The sequence below is a fragment of the Panthera leo genome, chromosome D4 (assembly GCF_018350215.1).
Source record: "Panthera leo isolate Ple1 chromosome D4, P.leo_Ple1_pat1.1, whole genome shotgun sequence".
NCBI classification, from domain to species: Eukaryota; Metazoa; Chordata; class Mammalia; order Carnivora; family Felidae; genus Panthera; species Panthera leo.
The window spans coordinates 35,671,867-35,687,878 of record NC_056691.1 but is presented as its reverse complement, the minus strand read 5'-3'; the positions used below and the strand labels follow the sequence as shown (position 1 = coordinate 35,687,878).

At 35.3% G+C, this 16,012-nt stretch overlaps 1 long non-coding RNA gene across 2 annotated transcripts in view; it reads left to right on the top strand.

The window, feature by feature from the left end:
- LOC122205353 overlaps window positions 1-16,012 on the top strand; it is a 579,915-nt gene that overhangs the window by 55,419 nt on the left and 508,484 nt on the right. The window lies entirely within an intron of this gene.

The following is a 16,012-nucleotide window of genomic DNA, read 5'->3' as shown; positions in this document are numbered from 1 at the left end:
ATTTAAAAATTAAAAAAATGGTTAAAATGGCTAATCTTTTAAAATAAATTATGATTGGAGCACCTGGATGGTTCAGTCAGTTAATCGTCAGACTTTGGCTTAGGTCATGATCTCAGGGTTCCTAAGTTTGAGCCCTGCGTCAGGCTCTGTGCTAACAGCTCAGAATGTGGAGCCTGCTTCAGGTACTATGTCTCCCTCTCTCTCTCTCTGCCCCTCCCCCTGCTTGTTTCCTCTCTCTCTCTCTCTCTCTCTCTCTCCTCTAAATAAATAAATAAATAAATATTAAAATATTTTAAATAAATTATGATTTAACTATTCCTTTCTGTGCTTACATTTTCATTTGATCTTTTCAACTCTGCTATTTAAAATAATCAAGATTGTACCTTATTAAAGTGGTCTTTCAATATAATTTTCTGATAATGATGTATTTACACACATGCACACATTTTCATTTCATTTTTGTGTTTTCTTTTGTTTTTGTTATTAAAAATTATAAATTTATCTTTGTGTCTGTGGTCATGCATATTGCATATTGGTGGTGCTGGATGGAAAATTTTTAAATTGATGTGCAGAATTCAGTCTGAGAATTTTGTTTCAGACAGGTTTTCTTCAGTAGTTTCTAAGGATTGAATAATTGATCTGCTGTGAAGAAGAGAGCCATTAATATAGTGAAAGAAGCACACCAATTTAAATAGATCTAATGGCTACATAGAGACATAATAAATGTCTAGAATCCTGTTCCTCAGGCTCTAAGGCAATAAAGAAATACAGAGCTTTGAGGGAAAGAGAGACCTTGGTAGTCTCTCCACGTTAGTTAATTGGAGGCCTTAGAAAATTTAGTTTTAATAAAATGTGATGAGTTTAAGGTGGATTGGAAACTGTCACAGATAGACTAAATGAGGTTGAAACATGATTTATTCACAATAACAAATAAGGTATTTCATTTATTTGGTTTAGTTTCTTTACCCTGTGTAAATCCAGGAAAGGGAATAACAATATTCTTATCATGGGTAACATTATTTACAACTTTTATGTCTGTGTACCCTGCAGTTCATAAAAAGATATTTAATGTGACCTTTACTACAAGGCGCTTTTCAGGAATCTTCAGCCACTGGAGAAATACTTTACATTGCTTTATAGATCTGCTATTTTCTCATCTTAAAAGTTAAAAATTTAACCTGATGCCTAATGGATATGAAAATGTATCTTGAAATATGTTCATCTTGTGATCACAGACTAAATTTTCCCTTTAAAATATACCTTAGGATTTGTGATATCATCTGCTTTAGAGTCGAGGGAAATCGTTGAAGTATAACAGTTATAAGTAATTGTCATCAGTTTTGCAACCTCAAGATGTTTTTATGGATCCCCCATACAATTATTTATTGCTTGGGTTCATCTATCAGCCTGTCTGAAGGTACCTAAGTTATATTTAAGAATTTATTGCTTTACAAAACAGTAGCTGATCAATGATCTGCTCTGTAAGGAAACAGACACACTTTTTAAATTTTGCACCCTTTTTCTTTTAATTTGTTTTTTCTTTCAAACCACAGTTACTTTATATCTCTGGGTTTACTCTTAGTTAACATTTCTGAAACTCACTTTAGATGGATTTCTTATAGATAATTTAGTCCAGTGCCATATTTCTGGAATATGCTCAATTTTTATATTTAAAATTTATACTTAGGACAAATAGATACATCTGAAAATATGATTATTAAATGTAAATATGTTAAAGTGAGGCTTTGATTCAAACTCAGGGCTCTAGAATAAAATTGACAAATGTCCCATACTTACATCCACCCCTATTGAGGTAGGACACATATCAAACTTTTATTCTGTATATTACACCGAGTATCCATTTGTAAGTATACAAAAAAATAATATCTACATGATGAATTATTCAAGACCAGTTTTCCTCAGTTTTTTTTTATTATCACCCATGTAAGGAATCTTCTGTCTTAATCTTCTCAATACCCATGAAATTTTAATACCATGCATAAATTGTTATTAGACAGGTATATACACAAACTATTTGGAGGGCCACAAATTATTTTCATATCTAAGATTTTTGCCCCCCAAAACCAATTTAATCTCTTTGAGGATTACACTCACCCCCATTGAGAATGCACATCTTTGACTATCTCTCAGGAGATTTCTTTTTACAATTAATGTCTGCTTGATATATTTACTCATTTAGAGATCACTTCAGATAAATTACCTCAGGTAAAATAGAACTAGCCCCAGGCCTTGAGAAATTTATTATTTCCAGACATGATACTGCTGTGTTAAATAAGATAAAGTAGCTTAGCTGCAAGTTTAAAGTAAGATGGTTCAGGCAAAATTGAATAATTGGAAAAAAGATGATGGTAATTTTTAGATAGAAAACTAAAGCTTCCTGGTATATGAAAATATAGAGTTGAGTTTCAAGGCATGTGATAGTCCCAAATTATTGGTGATTGCAGTCTTCAGAAGAGAGAGGAATGGCAAATGCAATGTGATAATTAAGTAGAATATAACATTAGCACATTGGCAAGAGTGTATGAGCTATGGAAGGAGAAATTGTTGTGTAGACTGAGGTACCTGATTGATAGCTAATCTTCAAAACCAAAGGGAGTGTTTTATATTTCATATCCAAAATATCTAGGCCTGAGAAAATGTACAATAGTACATTTTTATGTGGTCTTGACCTGATTGCAAGTTGCTTTGGGGAGAAATAATTATAGCTGTAGTGGATAAGCATAAGTATGTATCTGGACTAAAGACAGGCAGAAGGAATGGTAATACAAAGAAATAAATCCACATCATAGAAAAAAAAAACTTTAGCTCTTAATTACACTATTAGGTTACTGCCTCTGAGGGACAAAAGAGAGAAAATTCTTAAAGATAATATTAGTAAAAACTAAGAAGGAAAGAGGAAAAAATGCAATTTTCAATTATTGTAATAAGCATAAGCTCAAAATTAATTTGATTTCGAAATTCAATTGAAATTTTAGTTAGAGAGGTCTTGACTAATCCTTTCAAACTTGGTAAATTTTTATTAATATTCCACTTGATGTTTCGTAGTCTGCCTGGGGTGATACAAACTCAAAAGTTGATTTTTAAGGATTTATTTCATTTTTTACTTTGATTCCCCATGAATGCATTTTGAAGTAAATTTACTACTTATGGTGTTAGCACTGGCTTACCTATTATTAACTTGCAAAAACAAAAAGTCACATTAGTAAAAAGGAAAATAAATTAATTAAATACATGAGGAATTATGTTTCTTTTAACATTTAAAGTACCCATATTGGTACAACATTTGGCAGCAACTTATTTTAATAAATTCAGCAATAATTTTTTAAATGTATGTTGTATTGGATAGAGAAAATTATATAATAACCTCATTAAAAATTAACTTATTAAAAATGTCTTTGTTCTCAATCCTTACAATTGCCCTGTGACTGAGAACTGTTATTACCCTTCTTTTAGAAAGGAGAAGACTGAGTCTCAGAGACTTTAATTGGCCTGCTCAAGGACACAGCTAGCTCATAAGTGGAGGGGACAAGAATCAAACACATTCCCTCTAGCTTCTGTGAGCACACACTTACATCAGAGCTCTGCTCTATAAAATAGGAAATCACTGATTTTTTTTGTAAAATTTAATTTTGAGGGAATAATATTTTTGGAAGAATAATCTGATATTGCTTTCCCACTCGTAATGATTTAGGGGCATCCATTGCCAACAGGATAAATCTAGACTCCTTAAAATTGCACTCCAGGCCTTTAGCGTTCTCATGCTGCCTCTTTCTGTAGCTATGCATCCTCCTGTTCAAATACTGCCTCTCCTGCCACCATTTGTAGCGCTCACCCTAGAAACACTAAACTATTTTCAGCTCCTTGAACATGCCATGCTCTCTCTTATGTTCTCACTGCCTGGAATATTTCTCCTACATATTGCCTCAATATTCCTAATCAGTCCTCAAAAGTAGTTCAGATGTCACTTCATCTCTAAAATCTTCCATGAGCCAGCCCCCACCCAAGCATAGTGAATCCCTTTATTACTTTCTATATATAATTCTCTAACGAATTATACATATTATTCTCTAACGAATTATACCATCACTACATATGATTAGCCCCGGAACACATATAACTCCATGAATCCTCTTAAAGATGGTTTCGTGTAATTCTTCCTTTATACGTACTGCCTGCGCACATTGTAAGAACGCAATAATGTTGGCTGCATTAAATAATAATTTTGAAAATGTTTATGTTTCTTTAAAAAACAAAAAAACACACCACACTTCAATTTTAATGTCGTATTTTTGCTTAAGGTCACTATTATGTTTCCTGAATAACAACAAAAAAGTATTTGATACAAAAATATCCAATAGTAGAAATTTGAAAATGGAAAAATAAAAGTATCTAAACCTTTCTCACACTAAATCCAGTTTTATCAATTGTTTCATATTTACATGCCCTTCTCTACTGTATAAATCTCAGAATCTTTCAATTCTTGATTCTTGTAAAAGTCTTGATAACTGTAATTGATTTCGTGATAACACATTCTTTAACAACCACCCTTTATTTTTTTAATTTAATTATTTATTTTTTTTAATATTTATTTTATTTTTGAGAGAGAGCTCATGTACAAGCAGGGGAGGTGCACAGGGAGAGGGGAACAGAGGATCCAAAGCAGGCTCTGTGCTGATAGCATAAAACCCTATGCGCGGCTCAAATTCTCAAACTGTGAAATCATGATCTGAGCCAAAGTCAGATGCTCAACCAACTGAGCCACCCAGGTGCCCCACAATCACTCTTTATTTTAAATAAAGACAGTCTTTGCAGGAGCCAACCACTGTCAACCCCACTAGTGGTTGTATTTCTGAGGGAAGCCCGTCAAAAGAGAAGTGTGACATTTATTGAGTACTCTCCTTGTGCCACATATAAGCTTAGGAGATGTCCATATGTGAGGTAATATAGACTGTGGATGAAAGCCCAACTTTTTTTCACACAGCCTAAGTCTCAGTTCTATTATTTCCTTAGACAAGCTATTAACTCACCTCTGCCTCAGTTTCTTCATCTCTAAAATGAGGATAATAATAGCATCCTACTGTAGAATTATTGTGAAAATTATATAGTAGCTCTTGGATATGATCTTCCATAATAAAGAAGTGGCTTCTGTGGCTATCATTAGCATCATCATCATCATCAACTGTAAAGTGGATTACTTTCTCTGATACAACTAAGAAATTGGTAGGAAGTATTTACATTGGATGATTACAAAGGGCATCACAGCAAAAAATGTTTCTTATTTGTCTTTATATCCATAACATCAGGCTCAACATCAGGAACATAGTAGGTACTTATAAAGACTACTTTCACTTCTGATACACATTAAAATCAACCAAGGGAAAACACACATAGGTCAGAGTCCAGAGGAGTTCCAGGTATGATGCTTTCTGTTGTTGTCTTCTACTAGAGGTGTGGACAGTGCTAACTCCTCACAGCAAAGATGTGTAACAACGTACGTGAAGTATTGCCAACCAGGGAAGCTCACCCAAGTCTTGGTGTCCAGAGTTTTTTATCGGGGCCTGGTCACATAAATGTAGTTGACCGCTTGGAGTTTCCAGCCCCTCCAAAAGCTGAATTGACAATGTATGGCCTAAAGTCCCCACCATAAATGGTGGTGTTAGTGTAGACTACTCAATGTTTCCAAAGCCTCCATGTAAACAGACATTCTTCAGGCAGGACATTACAAGGCTTAGAAATTACTTCCCAGGAGCGGAGAGCAAAAGACAGGCCTCTTTGAATGAGATTAATACTTTACTCCACAGTGTTGAGAAGTAATTTTGAGTTAATGAATTAAGCTTTGAATCCAGGTAAGGAGTAAAATAAAGAGAGGCAATCAGATCCTCCCAAGACTTACACTGACTTAGACTACACTTATTTTAAGAAAGATTATAATGGATGCTAGACTAGGATAGTGAATCCAAGAATTCCTATTTGTAAGTTGTATATACAATGCTGTGATAGATAAAGAACTTTTATACCAAGAGATAGAAAAGTTATGACAAATGAAGACTTTTATTTTGTTTTGGTTTTGGTTTGGTTTTGTTACCCCTCACTTGTGTTTGTTTTCTGTCATAATCACTAGGCTGATGCATCTAAAATATAGGAAATAAAGAACACAGATCATGTTAGGGGCCCACTCTTCCTCATCTTCTCAGGTTACAAGAAGAACACTTCCTAGAACAGAATTAGAAGTATGAATTACCTATACCCTAATTTTCACAGCTGGAGGCAAAGAAAAATTCTGTAAGCCATTCTTAAAAGCTAAATCCAGCATCTCAGGGAAGATGGCTTTTGAGAACCTCTGTTTTCACCTATTGACCCAGTTTCCCTCAAAACAACATTAGAAAGAAGCTGGAAACTATAATCCTTAATTTTCTCACTGAATAGATACTCACTTCTTTCATGAGCCCCACCTCCAATACTTATTTTGGGCAACTGTAATATGCACAAATGCATCCTGATTAATATATTATACCTGTTTGCTAAGGAAGCAGAGGGAGACCACAATGTATTGTTTTTACTTGAGGGATATTAGAACAATGTAAAATGTGTTCTAGTTCAGTGAATGTTCAAAATTTTACCTGCTGTGAATAAGTGCATATAGATAGTTTTGAAACTGTGCCTGTTGTGATTAATCCACTTTTGTTTACTTTGTAAACAATACTGTTCAATAAGAAAATGACTGAGGTCAAATTATAATAGGTTGAAAACCAGCAAAAACAACAATAATAAAACTAAGTAACAAGTCCAGAGCTTTCATGCCTTAGTTGCTTCTAGGATACTTGCATCTTGTTAGACTGGCACAACAAAGGTGTGGCAGATGTGCTATTACCAATGCCCATTATACAGCTAAGAAAAGTACAACACTGGAGCTCTTAAGCATCCAGCTCAGGTCACAATCTCAGGGTTTCATGAGATCAAGCCCCTTGTCGGGCAATCCACCTGACCATGTGGAGCCTACTCGGGATTTTCCCCCTCTCTCCTCTCTCTCTTTCTCTCTCTCTCTGCTCCTCCCCAGCTCACACTCTCTCTGTCTTTCTCAAAATAAAGAAATAAAACTTAAAAAAAAAAGGACAACAAAAAGAAAATAAATAGATACCGACTGGTAGTGCTGGGTGTAAATGCATAGCTGTCAATATATATATTTTATAGAAATATATATTTCTTGTCAATACCTATATTTTTCCCATTTGCTTTTGTGGTCTTATATAGAAAGAGAGCAAGCTGTTATTCCTATAAGGATGAGGAGAGATGTCCCGGGCTATAGTTACCCAATGTTGGTGTTGGGGCTAGTGGTATACAGCTCTAAGCAAGTTTCAAAGTAACCCCATACCTTCCTGTTGTGCCCCCAGGTGCATAGCTTGATGTGTAACCTGCATTGTCAGAGAGGTTATTTGGCTGGATGTATCAAGAGCCTGATTCCAGGGCCTCAAGTATGGGGGAGGTGCCAGCAGTGTTCAGTATGTAATTTTGTTCTCAGCTCCCTTCAATCTATGCCTGCCTCCCCACTGGGCCAATTTATAGTGCAGTGTAAAGTAATGAACAGTTACAGTGTCCCTGGGAAAATCAGCAAGTTTTACTCAGTATTGCATTACAGCCAATTGTTATGTATACTTCCCCATTAGTCAGCTTGAACAGACATCAATGAAATCCGCAGATATTTCCCAAATCTCATTAAGACATCACTTTACCCTTATTTCCACCAAATCTTTTACTAGGTGGCTAAAAGATAACCAGATACATTGATTTTACTTTCGCTGTCTTTGTAATTCTTTTCCTGGAATCTGGCAGAGGGATTAATAGGATTAAAGCTCATTTTCAAAGAATTGGCAGCAGACTAGAACTAGGGGGAAAAAAGAAAGAATGATTAATAATTTAGATAATTAGGTCTTAAATAATCAACATGTTTTACAACCCTCCCCAACCGTTTGATTCTACTAGACTGAGAGATCTTGAAAAATCACATGGTTTATTGCCCAGCCAGCTCCCTCAACCATCCCCAGCAGCCTCCCACCTCAAAGCTCAGCTCATTCTTCCACCTTCCCTGTGATCATAAGATTTCAGGGAAATTAAAATAGCAGTGCTATTTCTGGGATAAAGTTTAGAGGCTCCTGCTTTCCTCATTAGATCACATTCATTTTAATTGAAACTATTGTTTATAAGTAAAAATAAACAAACAAAAAACTATCTTGCAGTACCTACAGTAAAAAGGGAAGATGTGACAATCTAAAGGCTTTTCATGAATACGGATCCCATTAGGCTCATGAGGGGATTGAAACCAGACACTAGAAGGTTTGAGAAGGGCCAGGAAATTATTTATTCTTCTCTGTCTTTTCATCTTCATCTCTTTTTGCCTCTCTAGGATCAGTGTTTCTACATCTTGCTACTCAATACACAGCCAGTTCATTGATTTCTGTGAGCGTTGCAGTTTTTATTGTTTTGTTTGCCTTTTTCTTCGGCACTTGTAATTATTTCATTTCAATCAATTCTAGAAAGAGCTATGATCTCTTTGCCCAAATGTACTTCCCTTGGAATGAGAATTTGTTCCCCCTTGGGTCAGCTCATGTATGTGACTATTACACACTTGGTGGTGAGGCTGACTATAGTGTATGAGATGGCCAAACAGCAATTAGTCCTCAGCTGTGTACACATTTGCCTCTCAAAGCATGAATATCTTTGAGGTCAATAATCATATTTTATTTTTTGTTGTTTCACCTGAACCCTGTGCCTTCTATTGAAGAAGTGACTGAGTATTTTTAAGTGGTGATAGTGTTTTGTAAAAAATGGAGGACAGGGCCACTGCCCTTAGAAAGCATGCAGAGTAAGAGGTTCCCATGAATTTCTCAGTATTTACTGAGCAGTGGAAGAGTGTGTGAATATTGATGAAATACAGGCAGCAGCACCTGAGGTCACTGACAGCTGATCAGAAAAATTGGTGGCACATAAGCATGTCCTCTAAACACATCACTGTGTTCATTAATACTACATTTTATGAGCACTGTTAAAAAATTTTGGAATAACTATCTTGATACCTAAAATATTCTTCATCACATAGGTTTCTAATTTCATTTTAAAAAGCCTATAGAGATTATTTATTCAATGCTGGTAAACAGAATGTTAATCAAAACAAATTACTTATTTTATATAATTATGTATTTATTTTAACAAAAGTAAAGAAAAATGTGACTTAGGTGACACAAAGTGCTATTTTGATAAAGTTTTCTTAATCATGACACCGTATCACTATTAGGTTGTACATGTTACTCATTGAAGGAACTGTTGGGTAGGCTAAATGGTTTTGGAAATTTATGTGTGTCATGATGGTTCAAGGTGCTCATTCTGTTCTGTGCAGTCTCATTTAATTCATGTGACAATTAGTTTTACTGATGAAGGAAGCTGTGCTTAGTGGTGTTAGATATCTTTAATAAGACCATATAGTTACTAGGTGATAGTGTTAGTTTTTTGTATACTTTTAACTAAGTACAAAAAATTATTTGTTGCCCAATTATTCAATATGGGGGTTGATCAATTATTGAAAACTAAAGTCACAACTATTAACTATACCTGAACTTCACATTTTCTGTAGAAGGTATATTGAAGGAAAAGAGAATTTTGTTCATATTAGACAAATTAACAGATAAACATTTTTCTAGTAGGTATGCTATAGCCAAGTGAAATGAATACATTTGTGTTTATGGCAAATGCTCTGGAAACAGTGTAGAGAATAGTTAAAAATTCCAAGATTGCAATATTACTTTTAAAAAAGGGGAGTTGCAGTAAAGACTGTATTAACTAGGAAATGTGGCCAGTAAAAATGCCTATTTTGTATGGTTTATTAAATAGATCCGACTTTGTAACTCAGTTAATCAAACCCATGATAACAGCCTATGCATCCTTCAGCTAAGTCACCATCAAGGCCTCCCTTGACAAAGCAAATGTGTATGGAAAACCTGCATATATTTTACTTCATGTTATATGTCTTCAAAGAATTTTAACTGTGCAATTGGAGTTATGAAAGAAATGATAACATGCTACTACTTAGGTAATAAATGGATTATGTAAATAATAAAACTATATCTAAATAGGTAAATTCTTAATTCCAAGAGAATTATAGAAAATCATCCATTCATGAATTACTTAGTAAGATAAAGTATATGTAGGAGGCATTATTGAATGCAACAATATTGATTAGGCTTTCTTCATAAATCCCAGCCTATGAAACATTGACACCTCTGGTACATTACTCACAGTGGGAGGTCCAAACCCCTAAAGCTCCAAGACTGAGAAAGCTCTGCTATTTCAAGGACTCAGATCCCATAAGACCGGACTGTAATGGATCACTGTGTTTTGCACCAGGTCCTGCCTATTCCTCTGCTAAGGGCCTTGGGAATCTGCTCCATTCTTTCCATTCTAGCAAATGTCTCTACTCCCCCAACAAAATTTGCTTTCTCACGTAGCCACAATTTGCCCTTCCACCTGAATGGCCCTCTTTCCAATCCTTCTTCTGTTTCTATTCTGGACTCCTACTCATCCACAAAGCCTCAGATTCGATACCATGTCCTGGAAGAATTCAGAGTGCCCTTCCCTGGACTGCCATAAAATACTTTCAGTAACTCCATGAGGGCATTGTCATCTGATTTTACCTTCCGTGTTTATCTTTCCTCAGTGTATTCTTTAAAGGAAGAACTTTGCTTTAATCATCTTTATATTCACTTCATCTTGTAAGGCACAGGATGATAAATTCTAAATAAATGTTTGTTAAATAACAAATGAATATAGGCCTAACTGGGGCATCCTTCGTTTTCTAGGGATTTTATTGCCCTAGTTGACCTGTTTCAGAGTGAGGCTGACTCCCCTTCATGCAAATTAAGGGAGACTTCTTATCTACTGAGGGGATATAAAATGACCAACATTTAACCATTCTTGACTACAGAAACAACTATTTTTATATGGTTCAGCATAATATCACCTAATCATAAAATTAAACTCATCTTTATGTGGCTACTGACTAAACACATACTATGGACATAGACTTTATTCATGATTTTCACAGTGTGCTAGGGGATTTTCTTAGTTCTGAGGATAAAAGTTCAGCTTAAAATTCGGATTTTAGAAGAAGAAACAGAAAATAATCAGCTTACTCAAATAGTTTAATTCTAGTAATGAAAAGGAGAGGATGAGGGAGGAGGTGGAGGAGAAGAAGAAAACATGTTAGGGAAAAGAAGAGCAGAAAGATTAGTGTTTAAGGAAAGTTTCTCCCACAAGTAACAATCTGAGCAGAGACTTGCGTGGAATATGGGGTAAGCCTCATGTTCTGGAGGAAGAACACTCTTGATAAAGGGTCCAGAAAATGCAAAAAGCCCAAGATGGCATGTTGGGACAGTGAAAATGTCTGTGAAATAGCCAAGAGTTGGATAATAGTAAGGATTTTGGATACCGGTCTGGGGATAATGGGAAACTATTGGAGTTTATGTTTAGGAAAGTTATACAATCTGAATTATACTGGAAGCGATCACTCTGGCCGCTATATGGCGATAAGACTTTAGGGGGCAGGAAACCCACTAGAAATAGACATCCAGGTAGTTGATAATATTGACTTGGATGAAGGTTATAGAAATGAAAGTTTTGAGAAATGAACAAAATCAGGACATATTTTAAAGGACTTGCTCACAGGGATTTGCTACTCACTGTACAGACATTCACATCTGTCTAAGCTGTGAATAAAAGAAGCAGCCCATGACAGATGGGAATTGTCCTGGTACTGTCAGTCATGCCTTACTGATATTTGGGAGTTTCTCTGATGTTCGAGGGTAGACAGTGATGTCCTCATGGTGAGCATAAAAAATGTAACAGAAGACCCACATCACACTGGGCCATTTTATGATTATGATGGGTCAAGACAAAAATAAGACCATCCTTTAAACATATCCAAATGCACATAAATACATGAATATTGGCCAAACCATAAAAATGCCCAAATGTCCCCCAACCCTGCTATGTTGCCACTTTCCCAATCATAGCTTTAGCCTTGCTTTGTTCCTCTGTCTTCTACATAAGAACTATTAAGTTACCTAATAATGAAATTACCCCTGCTTTCTGATTCATCCTATCCAGAGAAAAGGCTTACTTTCTTTAACCTTTCCCCAAATAATTTAACACAAGGCCAGTACTATAATAAGTCCTTCTAATAGCTTCTCACTGAGACACCCCACAGTTCCCATGGTGAACATTATCCTCCGTTGCAGAAGCAATAAACCAAACTTTGCTCAACTATATTATTCCTGGTGGCCTTTGGCTAGGGGGCATTGACAGATATTGATAGTAGGCCAATAGTTTTATAATACCTTGGGAAATTTGGTTGTCTATTTTTAAGCCTGAAAACCTATAGCAAGATCCGTATTAAATCTCTTACCAAAATATTTAATTTTAGGATTAAGTCTAGATCCTGCAGTCATGTATCATGTGAATAAATCAGATGAAAGCTGGCCTGGGGAACAAGTCTACTCCAAGAAATCTGCTGTATTCTTATAAGTGTTTAGTAATGAGAGTACCTCTCTTTCCCTACCCTGAATAGAAAATTATCTTCTCATCTCAGAGAACATGGCCAAAAATGAATACTATTTATTTGTTATGCTTCCAAGGAGTTCCCTTAAGCTTCATAGTCAAACACTTGTCACTCTGTTGAGATTACCCTAGGTTTCACATGCAATGCTTGTATTCTGTAGTAGACTCTTATTGTTTTGGCAAACCCTTAGAAAGAGATAAACCTCCTTTTAATAGTTTTCCATAAAGGGTGTTCTTTAACTGCCTTTACCCACCCAGACAATCAAAGTCTTCACAGGTCAATCCAGAGAAGGAGAGATGAGGCTGCTCTCATCCAACTGAGTCTAACCTGGATTTCAAATATGTCAGGATGTGGTACATTAATTGTAATAAAGTGGAGGTGATGTAGTGAAAGTCAAGGGATTAACAGTCTAAGACCATGTTCTATGATTTGGGGTGTAAGTGTTTTAATCATTATAAATGTTAATTTCCCTCTCTAAAATGCATAGATAATTAAATGAAGTATAGAGCATGTGAAATAATATGTATGAAATTATACTGTATTTAATCTCGACTATATATGTCCATTATAGGTAGAACCATATTTATTTTCTGTTTGTTCCTAAAGGTTAATTTGTCTAACATTTGATTGTAATTGTGAACTACATAAAATTATCTAGAGGGAAAAAAAGATAATTTACTCAAGCTTATTAAATATTAGCTGTGCATTGACTGCAAAATCTATGGATCTTGTAAATTAATAATAGAATCTTTAGATCAGAATAGCCCTTGTCAGCAATGGTACGCTCCACATGTTTTCTTCTTCCAAAGGTGTTCTCAAAACCAAATGAGATTAGACAAAAAAATGGTCTGAAACAGATGACTGTCATAAACTTAAAATTAGACTGTGAAACTGAAAAACTAATATGAACATATGATTTTGTAAGGTGTTTTATGGTGTTTTGATTATAATGATGTGGAGGTGGAAACTGATGTGTGATGTGGAGAAAGTCAGAGGTGTGGAGTCAGAGGAGACTGTAAGGCTATAGGCTATAGTTTAGGGTGTTAAGTCTTTTAATCATCTCAACGTTGAGTTTTTTATCTGTACTGCAGAGGTAAGTAAATACAGTGCAGAGCATATTAAGTAGCATATATGAAATATTTTACCCATTACAAAACACTATGCAAGTGTTTATAGAAGAGCTCTTGGCTTTGTGATAAAGGAAACAGCTAAGGGTGATGCCAAGTTGCTCTTGATAGATTTGGCCAGTGCGAATGTTTAGCTTGAATGGATTTCAGTTGAATTGGATGTTTTGAAATATAGTTCCTAATGTTATATTAAAATAGTACTCTGATAGAGAGTAAGAGATCATCTAATTTCCAAAATGTCATATCTGTGTCAAGGGAGCAATTTCCACACTGGGACAATCTCATTGTGTCAATAATACTTAAATGAGTCACTGCTATTTGTAAACCTTTAATTGTGATAGCTAGCACAAAATAATATGTGTAAAACATGATTATATGGTTATCACTCTGTTTAATAGGGTTTGCAGCCTCTATGTACACATAACAGCTGCCAGAGCAAGCCCTCAATTAATTTTACATAACAGGAGCGATTTTACACAATTACTTGAAAATCTTTGGCCATGTTCCATTTCTCTGACATAAACATATGGGCCAAAATCACAAGAAATGATTACTCCATTGGGATCTCTTACGATAATAATTACATAACTATATAACTACAGTTAATATTTTTCCAGATTCAATTTTCAACTTTTATTCAATATCACTTGATGTTTTAAGGGTTATTTTGATATGTGTAATGTGAAGTAGCTACTATTAGAAATAACATTTATTGAGTACTTATTAATCCTAGGCTCTTTGCTAATCATTTCAAATTTATTAACTCCTTTAGTCTTCAGACTTCCTAAAGAATAGGTACTGAAATTATTTTTCCAGTTAGGAGGAGACAAATTGAGGGGGGTTAAGTAGCCTTGACTAAGGTCACAGTGACCAATAAAGCAGAATAGGCAAGACTCTAACACAGGTCAGCTGGTATCTAAAGCAATTTTCTTAACCACAAACCCCCAGTTTCTTTTTGTCACTATTTGATATGCTATTGTCAGAGCTAAATTCAATGCAGGAGTTATTTTTCCTAACTATAATTATAAATTACTTCAGAATGCATGTGTTTATTAGCTGTGACAATTAGTAACATCATGTAGGCACCATCAGCTATATTTTGCTAATTATCCACTTAGATATTCATTCCACAAGTATTCATTAAGCACCTAGTATAGTCAAGCCCCTGTGCTTGAGTTGACATATTCAGTTGCTCCTGCTGCCAAGAAATGCAGACGTGTACTCTCCAGTCAGGAAGCATGTTTCTTTCTAATCATCTTATCTCAGGATGTACTTCCTTTCCATTTGGGAAGAGAATAATTATAGTTGAGTCCACATTCTATATATAGCTAATCTATGAGTCTTTTAATCATAGTTCCTTCAGTTATCTTCCTATCCCCTTGCATTTACAAATATCTTTATTATAGACTATATCATATTTCATTGCAATTTCTACTTATGTATCCATTTGCCCTTTTAATCCATAAACTCCTTGAGCAGAGACACATATCGTATTTATCTTTGTTTTCAGCATCTATATTATAATCTGTGCTTAATGAACTGTGTTGTCTGAAAGAAAGAATGAATAAATGAATGAATGAATGAATGAAATCTCCAGTGTACTGTAGAGAATTTAAGATCACTGCTTAAAAGAATTCTAGGAAAAGACAAAATCATTTTATTACTGTATTCACCAGATATCAGTAAGAGCATTTCAGCTGGAAATGACAGAAATGACCTCAAAGTACTTATGCTGCCATGCAAGGTAGGTCCTTTGAGGCTTCCGTCTGTCATGTACCAGGGCTCAGGGGGAGAGGTACAATAACACAAAGTAAGGTTAAAGTAATAGGCCTTATTGAGGAAATTTACTATTCAGGTATCAGCGAGAGGAGAAGGCCTGGTTGCTATGATCTTCAATATCAATATCCAGGGAGGTGAAGATGAGTCCAGGTTCCACCCTGGAATACCTATTCTTGCTTTGTGCACAGCAAGCTCCAGTAAGCCTCACACTGGGAAGTTAGTGAAAATAAGAGGACATATGCCTTCTGGTCTGACTGAATCCTAGCGTGTACATTTTCCCAATAAAACCTGTTGCTTAACCCGTATTTAGCCATACTGCCTGACTGGCTAAACTACAAGGCACCAACCATATAAGGTGTAAGGAGAAAAAAGTAAATTTATGGTTCAAGTCAACTGAAAAGACCATAGGTGTTATTGGAAACTTTATACAAATACTGTCCTGTGTTTCCCATGGCTGCTGTAAAAAATTATTACAAACTTA